This window comes from Melopsittacus undulatus, chromosome 3 (assembly GCF_012275295.1).
Source record: "Melopsittacus undulatus isolate bMelUnd1 chromosome 3, bMelUnd1.mat.Z, whole genome shotgun sequence".
Lineage (NCBI taxonomy): Eukaryota > Metazoa > Chordata > Aves > Psittaciformes > Psittaculidae > Melopsittacus > Melopsittacus undulatus.
This window is the reverse complement of record NC_047529.1, coordinates 99,278,298-99,298,350: the sequence shown is the minus strand read 5'-3', so window position 1 is coordinate 99,298,350 and position 20,053 is coordinate 99,278,298. Positions and strand designations below refer to the sequence as shown.

The following is a 20,053-nucleotide window of genomic DNA, read 5'->3' as shown; positions in this document are numbered from 1 at the left end:
CCCCCATGGGCAAGAGCAGAGGCAGCACTAGCCCCGCTCTGCCTTCAGGGTCGTGGTGCTCCCAGCAGAGCCGGAGCTACGGAGGCTCCCAGCACCGCTGTTATCTCTGCTGCCGGGTGGTGCGGGGGGAGCGTTCAGCCCTGCGGTGTGTTTTGAACCGCGCACACCAGACAGCTGCTGAGGCCCTTATCTGGAGAGCCCAAGGAGCCCCGAGAGGCTCCCCAGGCGCAGGAGGTAAAGCAAACCGTCTGCAAAGGATATTCCCCAGGACCAGTGGGACGCTGTCCCTATAGGGCTTCCCACCAGGGAGATGGGGGTTGGCAGTGATTGGGCTCAAAAACTACCCCAGGTAACACAGCTCTCCCACCCATCACCAAGTCCCACAAGGAACATCCCATACCAGCAAAGAGGTCCTAGGGGCGGCAGCCCCACAGTGAATGCACACACCTCTCTCCTCAGCACCCAGTGAGTGCCCAAGCCCAGGCAAACCTTGGCCTGAGAAAGCCCCTCCAAGCACCCAGACAAGCCCGTGACCACCCAGATAGATGCTCCTGCTCAGCATCCCATCAAATGTGGAGAGGGGATTTTAATGTCACAGCAAGGAGCTTACCAGCAAGGCAGCTTGGTCCCAGACTTTTGCTCCTGGTCACTTCAAGCCACAGGACTGCCGGGACAGTGCAGACTTGGGAGAGCAGGAAAAGCCCCACAGACACAGGAGCAGTTGCCTGCCCCAAGGTCAGTGGTTTAGGGGTGCAGAAGGAGATACAGCGCCCGGGGGGGCAGGAGCTGAGGAGGGATGTCATTTCTGAGGCTACGTCAGACAGGGAGAGATAAGCTGCTCTCAGGAGCCTGTTTGCAGAGACAGGATTTGCAGGGGCTCTTCCAAGGGGCTGTTTTCTTTAATGGCACCCGCTAGGCTGTTGTCCTCAGGGGCAAAAGAGCATTCCCTCCAAGCCACAACCTTGACCTGCTTCTTGGCAGGCTGGGGAAAGATGCATGTTTTTCCAGGGCTGGGCTGGGGCTCCATTTGTTGGAAATTCAGACGAATAAAGACCCTTTCTCCCGAGGGCGGAGGGAAGGATTTTCTCAGGACTCCACTCAAGGCAGCTGCAGAAACCACCTCCAGGACCTGAATGGTGCCTCCAGGCAGCCCTCAGCACCTCCGGGGAGGTGTGGTGGGTGACCCGCTATGGGCAGACACAGAGGCTCACACTGTGCTCATGGCATCTGCCCAGGGCTTCCCATGGGTTTAGGGAGTGCCGGGGAATGCCTCCTTATCCCAGACCTCCATCCTCACCTGGCATCCTCTGCAGCCAGCTGGACCATTCCTGTCTGCAGGGCTGGTCCAAGTGCCCCAGGGGTGCTGGCATGGTTGGTGGAGGTGCTGCCCAGCTCTGCCGGGGGGCCATGGGAAGAGCAGGGTACTGAGGGAAGGGATGCTCCCTAGGGTTGGCCTGGGGGCTGTGGCAGGAAGAGACACAATAGGAGGAAACCAGGCTTCCGCTTCCCAATGAAGAAAACCTTACAGGAGCCTTGGGAGAGCAACTGGACACCATTAATGTAAAAATCAGGTGAAGTGGCAATAGGAAGCCCCGAGGCAGGAACAGGTCCTTCTTGCATCTCCATACCTGGGCTTGGTGCAGCAGTGGCATAGGCCACCACATACCCGGGTAGCCATGCACGGACAAAGGCAATCCCAACCATGACAGCTCAAGGCACAGGGCTGGTTCCCGGCTCCCCCGCAGGCAGTGACACTCCTTATTTCCACCCAGCCCCCGGTGGGCTGGGGCAGCACTTAGGTAAGACCCCCCAGGGCATGGCTGCCAGATGGATCTCTTGCTTTTAGCAGTTTCCACTGAGTCATGCTTGGGCTTGCTCAAGAGGAATCCCCATTTGTGCAGATAGTATCTCGCTTGGCCGAACCTTGGGCAGCAGCTAAAGCACGTCGGAGGGATGGGCTGAGCCTCTAGGACAGTGTCCCCAGTTTCCCCCCTTACATCTGCGGCTGAAAGGAATGAAGGTGAGACCCATAAGAGGGAGCACACAGCAAGACAGGATGAGAACAAAACAGCTCATGGCCAGACAAGCCTGAAGACAAGGACTCAATGAATGCATGGGAAGAAACCCATGGGAAAAATTCCACGGCTGAGAAATGGAAGAGGGGAAAGATGAGTTTCACCATACCCTGCCTTCTCCTGGGCTTGGAAGGACCATAACTACCTGCCACATGTAGCTATTCCAAAGTCACCACCCAGGAGCAGTACTGGAAAGGAAGAGCAGCCCTGCAGGAGGCCACCCGCCTTTGGTGGCCCCAGGGTGCTGGAATAGTGAGTGGAGGGGAATCCTCTGTTCCTGGCCCCAGGACTGAACTCAGACCTGGTAGACCCAGGAAGAAGCCAGGCCAGGAACAATGGAAAGGAGCTGAGCACAGAGCAACCTGCAGTGAGGGCTGGGGGAGAAGGATGGGGACAGCTTATGTTGCAACCAGGAGCTCCTCAAAACAGCCCTGCAGTGAGGGGCAAGGCAGGGGGGCTGTGAAATCATTGGAAAGTCCTTTTAAATCCTTCCCTAAGCTATACATGGAGTCCCCTCTGTGCACAGAGTCCCTGGCATAGGAGGCCTGGAGAGTATAACTGAACCCCAAACATGCTCTGGCCTTACATCTCTGGCTGCTTTCCATACAGAGTCAGTGCTGGATGCAAATGTGCAGATCTGGCAGCAGGCAGGCAGAGCCCCAGAGCACAAGAGCTTCCCACACCCTGTGGGAGCTGCTGATCCACATGGACCTGGGCCCTGCTGTCCCCTCACCTCTCCCAAGTCCTGCCTCTCCCCATGTGGACGAGCATCCCTGGAGCTGGACAGGGCATGCCTGGCCCTGCACACAGACACTCAGCAGAGGGGCTGCAGCCCGGCCAGGCAGAGCTCATTTTGCCCCCACTGGCAGTTTTCTAGAGGTTAGTCCAGGCTGCACAGCTGCTTCCAGATTAGGGGTGGGGTGGAGGAGTAAAACCACAGCCAGAACAACACTGTCTTCCCCCCCACCTCCCAAGCTTTGGAGGCGATTCCTCCCTGCTGACCCCTGGCAGAGGCTGGGACCGAGACACTGGGGACAACCACAGCCGGGCCTGTGGCAGGTTGAGGTTGGCTCCATCCTCCGCATGTCAGCTGTGCCCGGCAGAAAGGACAGAAATACAAGGGCTATTTTGGGTCCCTGCAGACCAAAGTGATCTTTGGTGTAGGCCAGCTCAGGAACACGGGCTCTGGCTGACTGCTGCTTTCTGCATGGAATGTCCGCAGCCCAACTGGGAAAGGGGATGGCAAGCAGGGAAACAGGATTTGGCACCTGCCGTTGTCCCTCCGCCAGCTGCCTTGTCCTGCCAAGATCCTGCTCCTTGTCTGGACAGCCACAGTATCTCTCAAAGCCCTAACGTTTCAGCTGCTAAATGCGGCCATCTCATAATGGATGGGGTTATGGCAGCTCTGCCCCAGGAAGTGGTTCATATCTGCTACACCTAGCCAAGGGGCACCCCAATATCCCCAGAAAGAAAAGGTGAGAGAAACAATGGGTACCCTTGCTGGGTCTGCTCCTCGAGGAGCCACACAGGCCTGCACATTTCCCAGTGGATTTTAAACTAGGCTGAGGGGAAAACACTGCCTGCTGAGGGCCGGGCTTCCCACATCCCTGCATTGTGACAGCTCCAGAAGAGCTGCCTGGGCAGCACATGGTCTGTGGAGCGGGGCATGGGAAGCCAAGGTGGCAGCGGGCCATCAGTGGTGTGGAGCAAGAAAAGGACTTGGAGTAAACACCCAGAGCGGAAACACCATCACTGGCACCCTCTTCCCTCCTCCCTGAACAGCTCAGCTTCCCCAGACAGCCTGCCAGGACTCGGTCTCACATGTGGAGCTACAGCAAGGCTTCAGGCGGACACCTCCTCCAGAGGGAGTAAGTCAGAGTCCAAACCTCCTGCTCTTTGCACTGGCCATGGCAAACCCATGGCAAAGAAAAGCTTTACCTGAGTAGGATCAGGCAGGGAGAGCCAACAGGAGGCGAGAAGCTCATCCCTGCATCTGCCCATCCCCAGCAAAACAGTCTCCTACACGACTGACAATAACAAGCTTGCTGCAAGCAGGCGAAGGGCAAGTCACATCACCTCCAAATCTGAACCTGGAGGCACTGCCACATCCATGCAATCAGCCACCACCCAGCGTGCTACAGCCGCGAGGTCCTTCAGTGCCTGGGATCATGAGCATCCTCAGGGATGCCTGAGGAAAGCATGCAGAACCCTGTGTGAGAGCCACTGAGTGCTCTGCCCATGTGGAAACAGTGCTTTGCAGGTGTTGGCATTGGCTTGCAGGCTCTGCGAACCTCCCCCTGTTGATCTGGGGAGCAAAGGAGATGAGGGCAGCACTGAGACACCCTGATGGTACAGTAACCTTCATCAAGATGTGCTGGCCATCTGGCAAGGCATCCTGCTGGAGCTTGCCTGGGCACCTGAACACGCTTGGACACTGATGCATTCCAACAGCGATGCTGGGCAATAGGGAGCCCAGGAGCCGTCGTGCTGAAGGGATCCCTTTCTGGTACACTGCAGCACCCCTAGCAGACACAGGGGAAGGAAGGGAGGGACAGCTTGTGGCAGACGACTTGTATTTGTTTATTGATGGCCAGGATTTTTACTGCTGTTGGGTTTTGTTTCTGGACAAAGGCCACACTTCTGGATCAAACCCAGCTGCAGATCCCAGGCAGGGGAGCACAGCAGCCCCCTTCACCCTCTGCAAGGCACAGCTCTTGCTCCGCATTGCCTGGGAAGCCTGCACCCACTGCCCCAGGGTAACAGCCCTGTCAGGGAACACGCTGGCAGATCAACGCCCTGATGTGGTTCACCACACAGACACACCAGCCTTGTATTGCCACAAGGAATGGATGTGAGGATGGGAAGGAGAAGCTGCAGAGAAGGGTGGATTGCTTCTTAAAAATGTGTTACCGTTGGTTTGCCTCCTCCTGTGGTTAATGGATAACGCTCCTTGTCTCACCATGATGGAACAGAGATCTATCCAACCCCTACACCTACAAACACCGATGGTATTTCCTAAGAAAACAGAATTGCCTCAGACTTGATGCTGAGGTCATGCGAAGACAAAGGCTGTTGAAGGAAGGGCAGGCAGCTCTTTCAGCCCTGAGCCCCTGGGCAGCACCAAGAAGAAAGCTCTACCACCAGTTCTTCCCACCTTCCTGAGCTGTTCTCCAGAAGTAAACCCCAAGCTTAAAAGGAGGGAGATCCTCAGAAGGGTTTCCCACATGCAGACTTGTTGCAAAACTCTAACAGGGCTGCCCACCTGAAAGCCCTTGCTGTCTTTGAGCCAGCCCTGCTCCGGAGGTGTAAATCATCTCCCTGTCCCTGCATGGCGGTGGGGAGAGGCTGTGCTAAGTGTGAGGAACCAGGCAGGGGTGAGGACCACACCTGGAGCTGCAGCATGGGCAGCAGTGAGGGAAGCCAAGCAGGATGGCCCAGGTGGGACACCCCTTGCAGGAGGCTGAGGCCATTTCAGCGGTAGTCCAGGGGAACTAGCAGGCATTCAGGTTGATGGCTTCCACTCAGCTAAGCAAGGCTGATGGCCCAGTCCTGCTGCCTTGACTCAGCCTTGGTACATGGCTGGAGCAGGCTGCTCCCACCCCAGCCTTGCTCTTCTCCACCTCCAGCTTCTGCCTGCCTCCTCCCTCTGTAGTTTCCCCAGTCTGCTCACGCCATGAATTTCCAGCTGGAAATCTCACAGTGAGGTGCTTTCCCATCAGGCAAGTCCTAAAGGAAATGAACTAAAGCAAATCTCACTGGCAGTGGTGGGAAGAAGTCAATAAGGCTCTGTGGAACTCTGCCTGATTTCCTGCTGGCCCCTTCTGCACGAGCCAGCAGCAGGCAATAGGTCTCAGCTCCCCTTTGGCCTGAAAGAAAAAAAAAGCTGTTTTCCTGGAGCTGAAATCTGACTGTGTTTACCATGGCTCAACCAAGAGGCTGAAAGAGAGCCTCGAGCACTGCACTCAGAATGCCAGCCGTAACAGCCATGTGTACCCAGAGCTTTGAGCCTTCCCTTTCTCAGGACGAGTGAGACCACAGAAAAGCATGCTCCAGGCCAGAGCAGGACCAAAATGTCACAACAGTGATGTTACTCACACCTGCAGCATCAGCAATGAAGTTACACACTATCCCTATGCAACAGCTTCCCTTGTCTCATGGGAGCAACAACCCTCATGCATGGTCCTCACACAGCACCATAGGTCCTCTCCCATGTGGGGACCTGAGAGTCCATGTAGAGCCAAACCCTGACCAGTTCTGCAAGGTCTGGAGTGGGAGATAGAGTGCAACCTGAGCTGGGGCACTTAGGTCCCTCCAGACCTGAACTACTAAAGCAAGAGATCCTGATATGACCAAACTCACACGCCGTCTGCCCCTACTCCATACACAACTTTCCCCATGCCACATCTTGTACACACACTGGAAGCACTGCTTAATTAAATCCTAATATCTGGGTGGCTGTTAAAACCCTGCCTCCTGCCCATCTCACTCCATACAGCGCTCTGCACCTGAGCTGGTCCTAGTTAGCATAGAGACGTGACCCCACGAGCTTGCTGTCCTGCAGCCCCCCAGGAGCAGTGCTGGGCTGGTAGGGGTCACAGGGCAGAGCGAGGTGCTAGGGAGGCTCAGGAAGGCACAGGGAGGAGAATGGAGTTTGCACTGTGGGGGCTCTGTATGACTGTAGCAAGGACCACAAACAATAGCATTCTGCTGATAAGATAAGAGCAGGTGCTGCAGCTTCTTTAACACTTGAAAAGGACCTTTATGTTAGGCTGGAGGAAAACAACATTGATCTACATGTGCCCCAGAGAAAGCACCACAGCATGCTCTCTGCCTTCCTGAAGCTGATGGCTGCTGCATTCCCATCTGGGCAGGGCAGGCGGGTGCTCCTGGGCTTCCAATGACACAATGGTGTAGTCCCCAAGTCCTGCTTCTGCAGGGCAGCTGGGAATAGAGCCAGGCAGAATGAGGAAGGTGCACCATAGGAATGAATGGGTCAACGGATGCCTTTGTCCTCTGTGCCTTCTCTTCCCTCCAGATCAGAACAAGGAGAGACAGGTCAGCACAGGGCAAAAACAAAGCCCATGGCTCATCTTCAAAGAGGAAGAGGCTCATTAATACCTAACCAGCCCAAGATAATAAGAGCAAAGATGACACTACAGGGAAATTATGACAGCAGTTAATTATGCAGCTTGGTGAGGAAAGATGAAGAGGGACAACTCCGGGATGGGGGTTTCCTACTGCTCTGTGTGATGGCACTGGTTCAGACTGAAGCAAGTTTCTTCAGCATCTTCACTGCAGGTACCTGGCACAACTCAGGGCCCCTTGTCTGCACTACCTAAGGGCAAACTACCTCCAGGGGTTGTGTTACAGCCCTCAGTGCTGTCCAGAAAACGCCCTGTAAAGAACATCTCAGTGAGCCAAGAGAAAGCCTACCTGTCTTTTCCAGGAGCAAAAGGCAACAGCGAGAGCAGAGTGCCCTGGAGAGCAGGTGTGTGGTGCTGGCACTGCACTAACACTGTAGCAATAGCCCATGAGCCACACTCAAGACAACCAGTGAGAAAACCAAGAGAAAAGCATCCCTGCACAGTCACATCCTGATATAGCTTTGTAGTGCTCTGGTGAGACCCCACCTGGAGCACTGTGTACAGTTCTGGTTTCCTAAGCGTAAAAGGACATGGAACTGTCCAAGTCCAGAGGAGGGCCATGAGGATGATCAGGGGACTGGAGCACCTCCTGTATGAAGACAAACTGAGAAAGTTGGGGCTGTTCAGCCTGGAGAAGGCTGCATGGAGACCTCATAGCAGCCTTCCAGTATTTGAAGAGAGCCTATAAGGATGCTGGAGAGGGATTCTTCATCAGGGACTGTAGCAATAAGACAAGGGGTGATGGGTTCAGACTTAAAACAGGGGATATTCAGGCTACATATAAGAAAGAAATTCTTTACTGTGAGGGTGGTGAGGCACTGGCACAGGTTGCCCAAGGAAACTGTGAATGCTGCATCCCTGGTAGTGTTAAAGGCCAGGCTGAATGGGGCTTGGAGCAACCTGGTCTAGTGGAAGGTGTCCCTGCCCATGGCAGTGGGATTGGAACTGTATGATCTTAAGGTCCTTTCCAACAAAACCATTCTATGATTCTATGAAGGTAAGGCTGGAGGGAACCCAAGGTGTCTGGCAGCCTGCACGGGCTGACATGCAGGAATGATGCCGGGATGGGTGCAGAAGGGGAGTGGGATTTCCCACGTCGGCACTCATTGATGTCCCTCAATTGTGTCGGCTCACAACAGGCAACTGAGGGGCCGTTGGGCTGCTTCCTGCTTCGGAGCAGCCGGGAAGTGCACCCAGCTGTGGTCAACAGCTGCACAAATTCCTCCTGCAGCCCCTAGCCCTGGGGAATCTAGCGGGCTCACAGGCTCACTTGTCTGCAATCCCACAGCACCAGGGCTTGGCTGCTGCTGCCTTCCCACACAGCCCGCAGCTCCACGGCCTGCTCCTGAGAGCGCTGGTGAGTACAGGCAGGGACTGTGCAGTATTAGCACCTAGCAGGGGTGTGCGCTCGGATTTAACTACAGCCTCACATTTTGCTATAGGGGTAGGGAGGACAGCATAAAAGGGCTCCACAGGAGCTCCTGGTGCTCCTGCCTGGGCCAGGCTCTCCGTTAACACAACTGGTTTGCTCAGGAAGGGGAGGAAAGAAATCTGCCACAGCATCCCACAGCCAAACCTGGGAGCACTTTCTCAAGCAGGACCTGGAGCGACCCTCGGCTTTGCTGCCGGCCAGGGGGCTGTGCCCCACTGCTCGCACAGCAGCACATGGCGCCCAGCCCATGTGCCTTCCCGTGGGTCCTCGCAACGCGCGCCCAGCTGCGGCACTGCACGCAAACGGACACAAACACTGCTGCTCGCAGACATGTGCATCCCTGCAGCTGGAGGACCGCGGCACTACCCCCTCGGTGAAGTCCTGCATCCTGCATCAATGCGCTTCCCAAAAACACATGCTACCTGCTCTGCTTTGCCTCCCCAAAACCACGTTCTCCCCAGAGCAGTAACTACGGAAGGAGATTTGGAGTTACCGTGAGAGGCAGCAAAGAAGAAAAGCCACAGAAGAAAAGTCCCCCCATCCCAAAAGGCAGCATGTACGCACACATACCCCCTTAGCCGCCACTCACAAGCCGCATCCCCACCTCGCAGGGGAGCTTGCGGCGCCGCTGCCTCCTTCCCAGGGCTCCCGAGGTGGGGGGAACCACGTACCCTGATGAACCGCTGCTGGGAGCCATATAGGGAGCCGGGGAGGGGGGGGGGGGTAAGGCTCGGAGGGCAGGTTACAATCTCCCAGACCTTAAGGCAGTACCTCGGACCCGGCTGCCCACCGCCGCTCCCCGCTCCTTGCCGGCTCCGGCGCCTCCAGACCCCGGTGCGGATGGGAGGCCACCTCCTCCCTGCCCGCTCCGCAAACTCCGCCTTCCTCTTTTGCCGCCTTCAGCGCCACGCGGTTCCCGCATGGGTTTCCCCGCCTCCCTCCCCGCGGGGAGGGACCGGGTCAGAGGCGGAGGGACCCTCCAGGGCAGCCGTTCCACCTGCACCGCGCTCCGGCACCTCCGCCTGTCTCCCCTCCGGGGGCAGCAGCGCAGGCACACGGACACCGCATCCTGAGCTGCGCCCAGCGCCGCTCTTGCGGCCGTGCTAAATGGTATAGCTCCGAAAGGAACTGTACGTTGTATTACGGCGCTAAATGGAGCACGAACTGGCTCTGTTTGCTGAGTCCATTGCTTGTCCCCCACGCTGCACCCTAATGCAGGCAGAGGAAGAAGGGGCAGAAGGCGGCAGAGGAAGAAGGCAGAGGGGGTTCCTTCTGCCGGCAGTTAGCACTGATGGGTGTAAATATATACATATACAGGTGTATACAGAATCATAGAATGGTTTGAGTTGGAAGGGACCTTAAAGCTCATCCAACTCCACCCCCCTGCCAAGGGCAGGGACACCTTCCACTGGACCAGGTTGCTCAAAGCCTCATCTAACCTGACCTTGAACACTGCCAGGGATGGGTCTGGGCAACCTGTGCCAGGGCCTCAGCACCCTCACAGTAGAGAATTTCTTCCATATACCTAATCGAAATCTGTATCCTCTTTCAGTTTAAAGCCATTCCCCCTTGTCCTGTCACTACATGCCCATGTAAAAAGTCTCTGTGAGATTTTTTGTAGCCCTCCTTTATGCACTGAAAGCCACCCTAAGATCTCCCCAGAGCCCTCTTTACTACAGGCTGAACAAGCTCAGCTCTTTCAGCCTATCCCCATAGAAGAGATGTTCCAGTCCCAATCATCTTATATGTGTGTATGTGTGTATATATATATATATATTATCATTATCTTGGGTTGCAGAGAGGCTCAAAGACAGCTTTTGCAGTGTGCATTCATGGTGGTGCTACCCAGGATGGCAGGTAATGTGCAGACCCCTTTGAAGTTTAACCATTCCCCTGTATCCAAAGAATAAGTGTCATGTGTGTCCAGTATCCAAAGGGGATACTGGACACACATGGGCTCAAAGCCAGTTTTTTTTCTGGCTGCCCGTCTCCAGGCTCCTATCTCTCTGAAGTAGGTAATCTACACCATGATAAAAGCCTGTTGGTTTGCTTAGGTGCCAAGGTGCAGCAGGACTCAGGGTACTTTGTCCTGCAGCGAAGGGGAGTGCACCTGAATCCAACCTCGTATCCAGGTGCTTTAATGTTCTGCAGAAATCTGTTTTATGTATCTTGGTGTCTCCAGGCCCCTCCTCACTCTGCTCCCCTGTGCTGGCACCAGGAAGTCCCTGCGGCTGCTTTGAATGCAAAAGTGTTTGATCCATTAATAAACAGCTCCAGAAAATTCTCTGCAGACAGTGATGCAGTTTGGGCTGGAAATTAAAATCAGAAGTTAAAACACCCCCGAACGCTCTGGCAGATTCCCATCCTCACGATCTCTCAGTGCGATGATCTCTAACACACATCTTCCTGCAGAATCCAAGCACCAACCTTGTATTTTAAGAGATGTGCAAAACACCACCACGTAACTAGGCCTTAGAGGAGGGACATGTTCTTTTAAAATCCAACATGCATATTTTACAATATTTCTGTCTTCACTGATTTTCACTTTTTCTCCCTTTTTACCCCTTTGGCCTCTTGGAGTTGTCTTTATTTTCCTTTATTGTCTATCTTCTATATTCAGAATTAATTTTCCTATCTCCTTTGCCACGAGAATACAAGCACATCCAAAAGGGCACCTGAGAGACACAAATGGCCCATAAATCTATGCAGAAAATGCACATATATATATATATATATATATGCTTCCCAGGGAATGGGTATAAACATTGCTTCCCGGGACTCACCATCCCTGTAAATGTTCACAAACTGTGCAGGTGAGGCCTGCAGTGCCATCGGTTAGTAGTGGCCGTGGCAGTGCTGGGGAATGGTTGGATTTGATGATCTTAAAGGTCTTTTCCAACCCAGTTGATTTTATGATTCTATAAGCAAGGAATCCCCAAAGCCTGAGAAAGAGGCAATGGGGACAGGGGTGAGACAGCTCTCAGTGCTCTCTGAGACACAGTGATGCCACTGCAGAATGTCACCCCCAAGAAGCAGCTTCTTTGCTGTCCTGCTCTGCAGCAGCCTCTGCTGCTGGATCTCTCCCTCTTGCTGATGGTAGATACTTGTGGTTATGGGGTTCTGAGGCCAGATAGCAGGGTGCACTGACAAAATCAAGTGAGCATCAGACAATGCTGTCAGATACTAAGGCAGGAAGACAGGAGGCTCTGGTCTTAAATGTAAGATTCATATCAGATCAAATTCAATTTAAAAGCTCCCATCTCTGCTCCAATTAAGCTCCTGCTGTGTCTCCCAGGCAATGATGGATCCAGGCCCTGGGCCTGCCTTTCTTCAGCCCACTTTCCCTAAGCCTTTCCAACATGGAAGGTCTTCTGGGTTAAGCTTCAACACAGGAAAAACCTCCATCCTCTTTTCTCCTCCCTTTCTCTCCTCTCCTCTTCTCTCCAGAGAAAAGCACAATAGAAAAGCAAGGTTGCCTGCCGTGGGATGTCTCATGTCACCTCCTCTCTAACTTTCACTTAGTCCCCGTGGCAGTCCCTGGGACACGGATGCTGTGGCTCCTCAGGGCCCACGTTTCCCCTTGTCACATCCACACACTCAGCAGCATGAGCTAAAATGTGTCAGCACTACAGTTTTATTCTTCTATATCAACTCTGACTTCAGCACAGACTGAAAGCTGTGGGAACTGACTCCTGAGAGCAGGGTCCAGACTGGTGGTGCCCAGCCGAGCCGCCACCATGCTTCCAGTAGCCATGACAGGGCTCTCAGCATCATTAAGAGCCTCAGGCCCCGTCAGGAAGAGAAACACCACAAAATTTACCTTTGAGTGGATATTCTGGGAAGTGTCTGCTTCAGGACAGGGTGAGTGCAGCCACTGCCTCACCTCAAGCTTTCAGCAACGAGGCATAGCACTTACCATGCCAAAGGATGGGATTAAGTGTTCTCTAATTCACAGCTCTGTTGCTGTCCACACAGCCGATCCCAAGCACGGGAATCAACATCTCTCAAAAGATAAGTCTCTCGGTGGAGACAGGGGGGTTGAAATCCATTAGCACTGAGCAGCACCACAGCCACGGGTGACTGCAGGCAGACAGGAGGCCAGCGCATACACCCGAGGGGAGGAGAGGAGAAAGGCAGCTCCCAGCTCCTAAACACAGGATGGGCTGTCTGCAGTGTCTCTGCACAGACCTCAAGAGCAATGCACAGTCCTTAGGGCTTGTGATGCCAGTGCCAGTGTGTGGTCTCAGGGGAACAACACCTCCTCTGTCAGGGAGGTGACAACTCACTGCCCCACCAACACGAGGAGCCTTTGCTGGAGAGCCAAGCTGCCTTGCTTCCTCTTGATGGTGGATGCATTGCCTTTGCAGAGCCCTCTGCTCCCAAGTGACTCTCCTGTTATCGTCTTCACCTTTGTGAGTACAATAACAAGCCTCCCAAAAGAAGCAAACAGCTACCAAAATGGTTTCTGCTCCAAATTGGAAACAGCTGCTGCTTTGCCCAGTACTGGTACTGGGCCCACTGCTGTACACCACCAGTACGACACACAGAGCTAGATGTTTTTCCCCTATGAAATGCAGGCAAGGAGAAAAGGCAGTCTCGAGTGGAGCCTGGGGGCTTGTTGCTGTTCCACCCTCCCCATCCCCAGAGCAGCAGCATGGTGCCAAAATACACTGCTGCTGTTGGCAGATTGCTGCTATCCCCCAAGCAAAAAGGGAAGGCAGCCAGTAAAGCCTCTCCCTTAAAGATGGGAATCCCATGGACATGCTCCCAGGACATGCTGATGGGGTCTGAGCTGCCCACACCTTTGAGGGTTTTTTCTGCAACCTCAAACACACACCGCAGGCACCTGAACCCCAATTTGTACGCTCTGCTCTAAGCTAGTCTGTAACAGGCAGAACAAACAGGCAAAGTGCGCTCCCTTCAGAGGCATCTGCTGCCAAACCTTTCACAAAAGCTGGGTTTTTTTTAGTTGGGCTTTTTTTTCCCCTCCCTTCTTGTAGCAATTCACTGCTTCAACTGAAGCCATGAAATCCAAAAGTGGGAAGCAAACAAACAGCTGGTTTGGAAAGCAAGAGTGAAAAGGGAGATTTATTCCAGGCAGTGGGTAATGCATCATATGAGATGAAGGAATATTTTCCATTCCTCTTCGGTAATATTGGAGTTTTAGGGCCTAAGGAGACAGCATTTGCAGGCACTTTGTGTTTCCAAGATCCTTTACACTTGGCACTCATGTCAACCGTTTTCCTTAGAGATTTGCAAGCACTTTGCAACCATACATTAATAAACCCACCAGCCCTCCTCTGCAATGAGATTTCCCTCTCCTGTGCTTGGGGCAGGGGAAACTGAGGCACAGCGAGGCCCTCACCCTCCAGCTGCGCATGATGCACACGTAAAGCTCTTCTTTCTGGTGCAAAACTGCCCTTCCCTTTGCAAGCGTGACACACAGCGACAGCATTTCCTTCCATCAGGCTCTGGCCACCCTGTAGCTCACCTCAAAAAGCCTCTGCGCTGGCTCTCGGTGTCACAGAGCAGAGAAACAGAGAGCCAGTGTGTTTAAAAGGCAGAGCAGGCAGGCAGGAGTGGGGTAGCAAGCAGATTAGCAGCCGTATCCGATTCTTTGCATGTGTGACAAGGCAGCGGAGCACAGCCGGGTCGGGAAAGGGGGAGAAGGGGCATTTTAATCAGTCACATGGAGGAAAACACAGAAGATGCTGGACCTCTATCAAGTGCCAGCAGGTTTTTAACCTGTTAGCCAATGGGGGGGGTTGGGAGGGGTGAGCACTACAGGGTCCTGGGAATCCAGTTATAGGGAGACTGCTGGATGCTTTGATAGTCAAAGCATCTCAGCCTGTTGCTGAGATCAGTGAATGGCCTGGGGACAGTTTTAGTCTTCCTGTTCCCATGCTGGCCCTGGCTGACCCCGGAGCAGGGCCCTGGCTCCAGAGCTGCTGGCAGAACCTTCTGGGGTGGAAGTTCTCTGGTCATCACTTGCAGGGCTCCTGATGGTGACCCCCTGAGACCTTAATGCCCTGCCCTGCATTTTGGGAAGAGAGGAGGCAGGATGGAGGTGATGCTCACCTGATGGCCTGAGCCTGGTTGGAATGAGGTGGGAAAGGAGTGGTCTTTGATCCCCTCCTGAGCTCTGCCTGTGGCACGGCGATTCAGCCAGGCACGTCACCGCTTGCAGGGAGCCATGTGGACCTCCATCATCCCGCCATCCTTCTGCTTCCTCACACAACTCAACCTGCTGGGATAGAGGCAGGCAGCTGCCTGGGATTTCTTCACCAAGGCACTGAGGGCAGCCAAGGAAGAGCACTGGGTGAAAACCTGCAAGGAGAGGCTAGGGAGAGGCAGGCACATGCTGCCAATTGGCCCCACTGCCTGCTCATGCCCAGCATCCCCCCTCGCTGGCAATACCAAGATGCAACGCGTGTGCACTGCTACACCCAAAGCACTCACAGCTCCAGTGAGCAGCAGGGAAGGGCTTTGACCCTGAGCACCTCCAAGCCAGTGGTGAGGCTGTGGGTATTTTCCAGCTGGGCAAGCAAAAACAAACCCCATTGTGCACTGGGTGGGCACAGCTCGGTAAGGGGCTTGGAGTGCCCACAGGACTCCCAGGGGCTGACATGGACAGTGGGGTCCAGCCAAACTTCAGCCCCTCTGAGATGACCAGAGGGGAGGCCCAAGGGTATGCTGTGGAACAGCAGCATCTTTGGGATGCAGAGCATCTCCCAGCTGAAAGGTTGTGGGGGGACACAAACCCGTCTGCCTAAACTACTGCTGAGGGTCTCTCATCCCTGTCACCTCCTGGCATGATCCTTCCCACAGCAATACCTCCCCACTCCATCCCCATCCCTCCACCTCCCTTCTTACACTGCCGCCCTCTCCTCTGCTCCAGCTGTCCATTTGCATACTCTTACAAGTATTTACTGCCTAATGACACCAATTAGGCACTGAGTTGCTGGGTGACTAGTTACTGAATGACAGCTGCACAGCCACCGGCCAAGGGTTCACCCCTGCTGAGACCTCGGCAAACTCAAGACACACAGCACAGGCTCCCACCAGCCAGGGTTAACCCCTGGCAGAGCGGAGGGCAGCAGCAATGCCCTGCAGCATTCAGACATGGCAGCCCCAGGGCATGGCCACTCTGAGCACCCAGCCTCACCATGTCATGGTCTCACGCTGGGTGTCCTTGGCAGAGGAGGGAGCTGGCATGGGCAAGGACAGCTGCACTATAGTCAAGGTCATCCGGCCCATTGAAGCCGTGCCGGGGGCACATCCTGCTCCTTGGCCGGCAGCACCAGCCTCCCGCGATGGAGCAGAGCCATTGAGGAAGGAGCCTGCTGGCACCCGGCCACCCTCGTAAAACACCACAGGGGAGCTGTGGGCAGCTGGGAACCAGGGAACCTGGCAGGAGGAAGAAGGTGGCAGCTGCTGTGTGGTCCTGCTCCCTGCAAAGCCTTTGTAGAGCATGGCTGCATCCAAGCCCTGAGCGGGACACCTGAAGCCATGGCTGCCCATCAGCCTTCCTGAGGCACCTCAGTGGCAGTGGGCAGTCATGCTCTGGCTCTCAGTGGCCAGAGGCTGCTCACCCTGCATGGCAGGGCAGGGGCAAGGCACCCCCTGCTGCCACAGCCAGCCTGCTCCTGGGCAGGCTCTGTGGCCACCGGCATCCCCGGGACCATGGCACATGGCCATCTGCAGCGACGAGGGCTCCAAACACAGGCCCTGGAGCTCTCACAGCCACGTTGGCCCTGGTCTGTGCCCAACCCAACAGTTGCTGGCTGGTGTGGCAGAATTCAGCCCTGTGCAAACGTCTGGCATAGCTCACTAAATCCTGTTTGGAGACTAAGCCCTGAGACTAAGCCCATCCCGTCATGCTTTCCCCCTAGGGCGAATCGGCAGCGGAGCTGTGGCTGAATGCTCCCAAACATCCCCTAGGGACGTCTCCAGGAGGGCCTTTTCCCACAGCTTCCAACAGTACCAGCCATTCATCATTTTCCCTCCTTGCCAGTCATGCTTCCATGGGTTCCCAAGTGGAAATGAGGCCCCCAGGCCACCTGGTGAAGCATGAGCCGTGAGACATCAAAAGAAGCGGCAGGCAGGCTGAACCCATGACTGGCAGCCTAGAGACCAGGTATCACCTGGGCATCACCTGGCCTGCCCTCCCTCCCTTGGCCCCTCTGCAAAGCACAGCATTCACCCATGGGCAGAGGATGTGTTCACACAGCCCAGGAAGAAGGGAACTCTCAGGGTTGTCCTGCCCTCCTCACGCATGGGGCTGGTGTAACCTCCCTGGGTGCCCTGTGCTCATGCTGCTGGGGGGGCTGGCAGAGGTCTGGCTGTCCCTAGAGGGGAGCCACCTGCTCTGGGCGCTGCCCATCCTCCCTGCAGAGCTCCGTGCCCCAGACGGGTTGTAGCGGGGCTCTGCTGGGTCTCTACCGTGTGCTGTGCTGCCACCCCCCGGCCCCCCACAAGCTCACGCGTGCCGGTGCTGCCCCCTGCTGGCGCGGCCCTCCCCTTGCGGCTGCCTCCTTGAGAGACCGGTAGCTGTTGGGGGACCCCAACCCGGGGGCCCCCCCACGAACCCGTGACCGGGAGCCCACGGGGAAGGGCTTAGCCAGCCGACAGGATTAAGTGGCCCCGCGGCATGTGGGAAGGAAGGTGGGAATGCAGAGAGGGGGGAGCAGCAGTGGCTGGTGGGAGAAGGTCCAGACTTTCTGAACCGGGAAGCATCATCCCAAGCTGTCCCTCAGGCAGTGGGATAGGGAAGACCAGGCAAAGGCTGCAGCGCAGCCTCACTTTGAGGATGAGGAGGCAGCAGACTAGACCAGGGAGATGGAGGCAGCACTGTCATTGGGAGCGCTGTGTGTCAAGTGGGAGCAGGCACCCTGAAGCACAGGCAGTAATTCGGAGGGCTTGTGGTGTGCCCCCTGTGCTAACTCATGGCTGTGTGCAGAGAGGAACTGGGGATGTGAGGGAGGGAGCCAGGAAATCTGGGGAGGGGGATAAGCAGGGAAGTAATCCAGCTGTTGCTTTTGAGGACGTGTGAAGGAGCAGGGCAGCCTTTGCCTGTTGGTAACACCATGCAGAAGGGCAGGGATAGAGTTAGAAAGCAGGTTTCAGGGTCCTGCTGTCACCCAGGATGGATCACCACAGTGACAGTTACCCTGAGCACAATACCTGTCTTGTGGGGCTGTGCTTGCAGTTCAGCTGATGGCCATGGAGAAAGGGGTCCTGGCTGGTCCTCCAAGAGCCCTGAGTCTCCCAGAAATGGGATGGGACAGAATGGTATGACATGGGACAGGACAGGGAGAAGCACAAGGTGTTGCTCCTCAAGATAGCACACTCCTCAGAAGGCAGCTTGCCTGCCTCTCCCCAGAACCCTGGGCTGTCAGGCAGCGAGAAGCATCCTTGTGCCACAGGCAAGTGCCCAACTTTACCTTCCCAGGGGCTCATGGCCTGAAGCTGCCTCAACACGTCCATTTCCAGTTGACAGGGCTCACAGACCACCTGCGGGAAAACAGCCTGCTCTGCTAACACTGCAACACAGACCCGGTGGTGGGTCTGGCAAGCCAGAAGGGGGAAGTCAGCCCTGACAACAGTGGTGGCTGGCTCTCCATGAAGACCACCTCTTCTGAGGGAGAGCTGCAGGCATCACTGTCTCCCTGCCTTCTCTATTCTCCCCACAGGACCTGCCATTTCCAGTGGGTGCAAGCAGGTGGAAAAGCCTCACTTGGCTTTCACAACCTGGAATGGCAGCAGCTTCCCAGCAGGGCTGAGCTGCTGTGCAGTGCCCAGCAGTGCTGCTGCTGTGTTGCTTCTGGCCCTGCTTTGCAGCTGTAGTCATGGAGGTGCTTGGATCCCTCCAGAATACCAGGCTTCTCAGAAGGAAAAGAATTCCATGAAAGCCTGGCTTCCTAGTAAGCCCTGGAATGGCTCATTGCTGCTGGCAGCTAAGGTCAAGGCTACCTGCTGTGATGCAGGACAGGCTCCTCTGCCACTGCTGCCCTCATCCCGCATCCCACTGCTCCCACTGCTGCCCAGCACACCTTCAGAGATGCTCTAGCTGCTCCTGGCATGGAGCAGGGTCTCCTTATATGCACATCACAAGCAGGCCAGCAGCAGCAGCATGTGGCAGTGCTCTTCCACCGCATCCTCCATCATCTTTCCCGCATGGAAAATAGCCTGGGGACTATGACAAAGGGTTTCATGGTTTCCTATCACCCAGCTGTGTCAGCTTCCCTTGCTCCCTACCTTTCCCCATCCACCGCAGCTCCTACAGCACCTGCTTCCTCCCTGCAGCAGCATCAGGGCATGGGAAAGAGAGGGACAGCAAGCAGCAGCAGGGACCCTCTTTTCTCACCTCTTGTATGGTGCCTTTACTGGGTCAGTAGGGCAGTGCTCTGACCTCAAGAGGCACCGCAGATGCAGGGTAAGGGCCATCCCATGAAGCCTACACTGCTTGTACCTTTGCACAAGAGGTCAGGCTCCTGCAAACAAGCCTCAGATCCCAGGGGCAGCCAGGACCTCTCACCAGGCCAAATTGTGCTGAGGGCAGCCAGGGAATGGTTCCTATGGGAGGAAGAAGCTGCACGGAGAATGGTGCAAGGGTAGAGGACAGGCTCCCAGCAGTCAGCCTACAAGTAGAAAAAGTCTGCTCCCACAGGAGAGTGCCCAGCTGTGGGGACAAAGGGCCTGCGAGAGGCAGATGAGGCTGCAGAAGAAGCCCTGTCAGGAGAGGGGTGACACAGCCCAGGGCCTCCAGGAACAGGAAGGGCATCCCAGCAGAGTGCACCCCTGGGACCATGTAGATAGACATAGGACTGGTGGGGCAGGGAAGGAGCCAGCACTCAGGGAAGGCTGGGACTTACACTAAAGATGACAGGGGCCAGTAAAAAGGCCATGCCAGTCCTGGGGTAACATCCCAATGAGCAGGGTAACCAAACACCACAGCCACCTGGCTGGTTCTGGGGGTGGCAGGGAGGCACTTGCTGCCCCATGACACTATCCTGGTGCCAGCCATATCTCCCAGGACAGGGACAGGTCTCTCGGGGGGGGGGGGGGGGGGGAGGGGGAGGGGTGTAAGGTGCCAGCACCTAGGGATGCAGGGCCGAGTGCTCTGGGGTGAAGCACCCCCCCGACCGCCTGCCACCCTCCAGTACCCCAAGCCCGGGACTGGTGTCGGGGCTGCCCTGGAGCCCTGCCGCGACCGGGGTGCTCGCTCTGCCCCAGCACCCTGCGCTCCCGCAGGCACCGGCGCCTGTGCCGGTTCGCACCCCCCGCCCTGCGGCCAGCCCTGCCCGTGGGACGCCGCTCTCTCCCGGGCCGGGTGCCCCGGGCTCGGCCATGCAAGCTTACGTGGTTTCTTCCCTTCTGGCAGGCTCGCTCCGCGGTGCTGC

The 20,053-nt window shown here is 55.9% G+C and overlaps 1 protein-coding gene across 6 annotated transcripts in view; it reads right to left on the bottom strand.

Moving 5' to 3' along the window:
• SLC29A1 (solute carrier family 29 member 1 (Augustine blood group)) overlaps nt 1-20,053 on the bottom strand; it is a 33,630-nt gene that overhangs the window by 12,795 nt on the left and 782 nt on the right. Inside the window, exon 1 of one of the 6 annotated variants that reach the window (XM_031045660.2) lies at nt 14,730-14,752. The exons of 1 other annotated variant lie outside the window; for it this stretch is intronic. The gene's annotated coding sequence lies outside the window, so the exon portion shown is untranslated. Of the gene's footprint in view, nt 1-9,221; nt 9,287-9,409; nt 9,616-12,567; nt 12,589-14,729; nt 14,753-20,053 lie in introns of those variants that run through there. 4 more of the 6 variants (XM_031045661.2, XM_031045657.2, XM_031045656.2 and 1 more) reach the window with 4 other exon arrangements.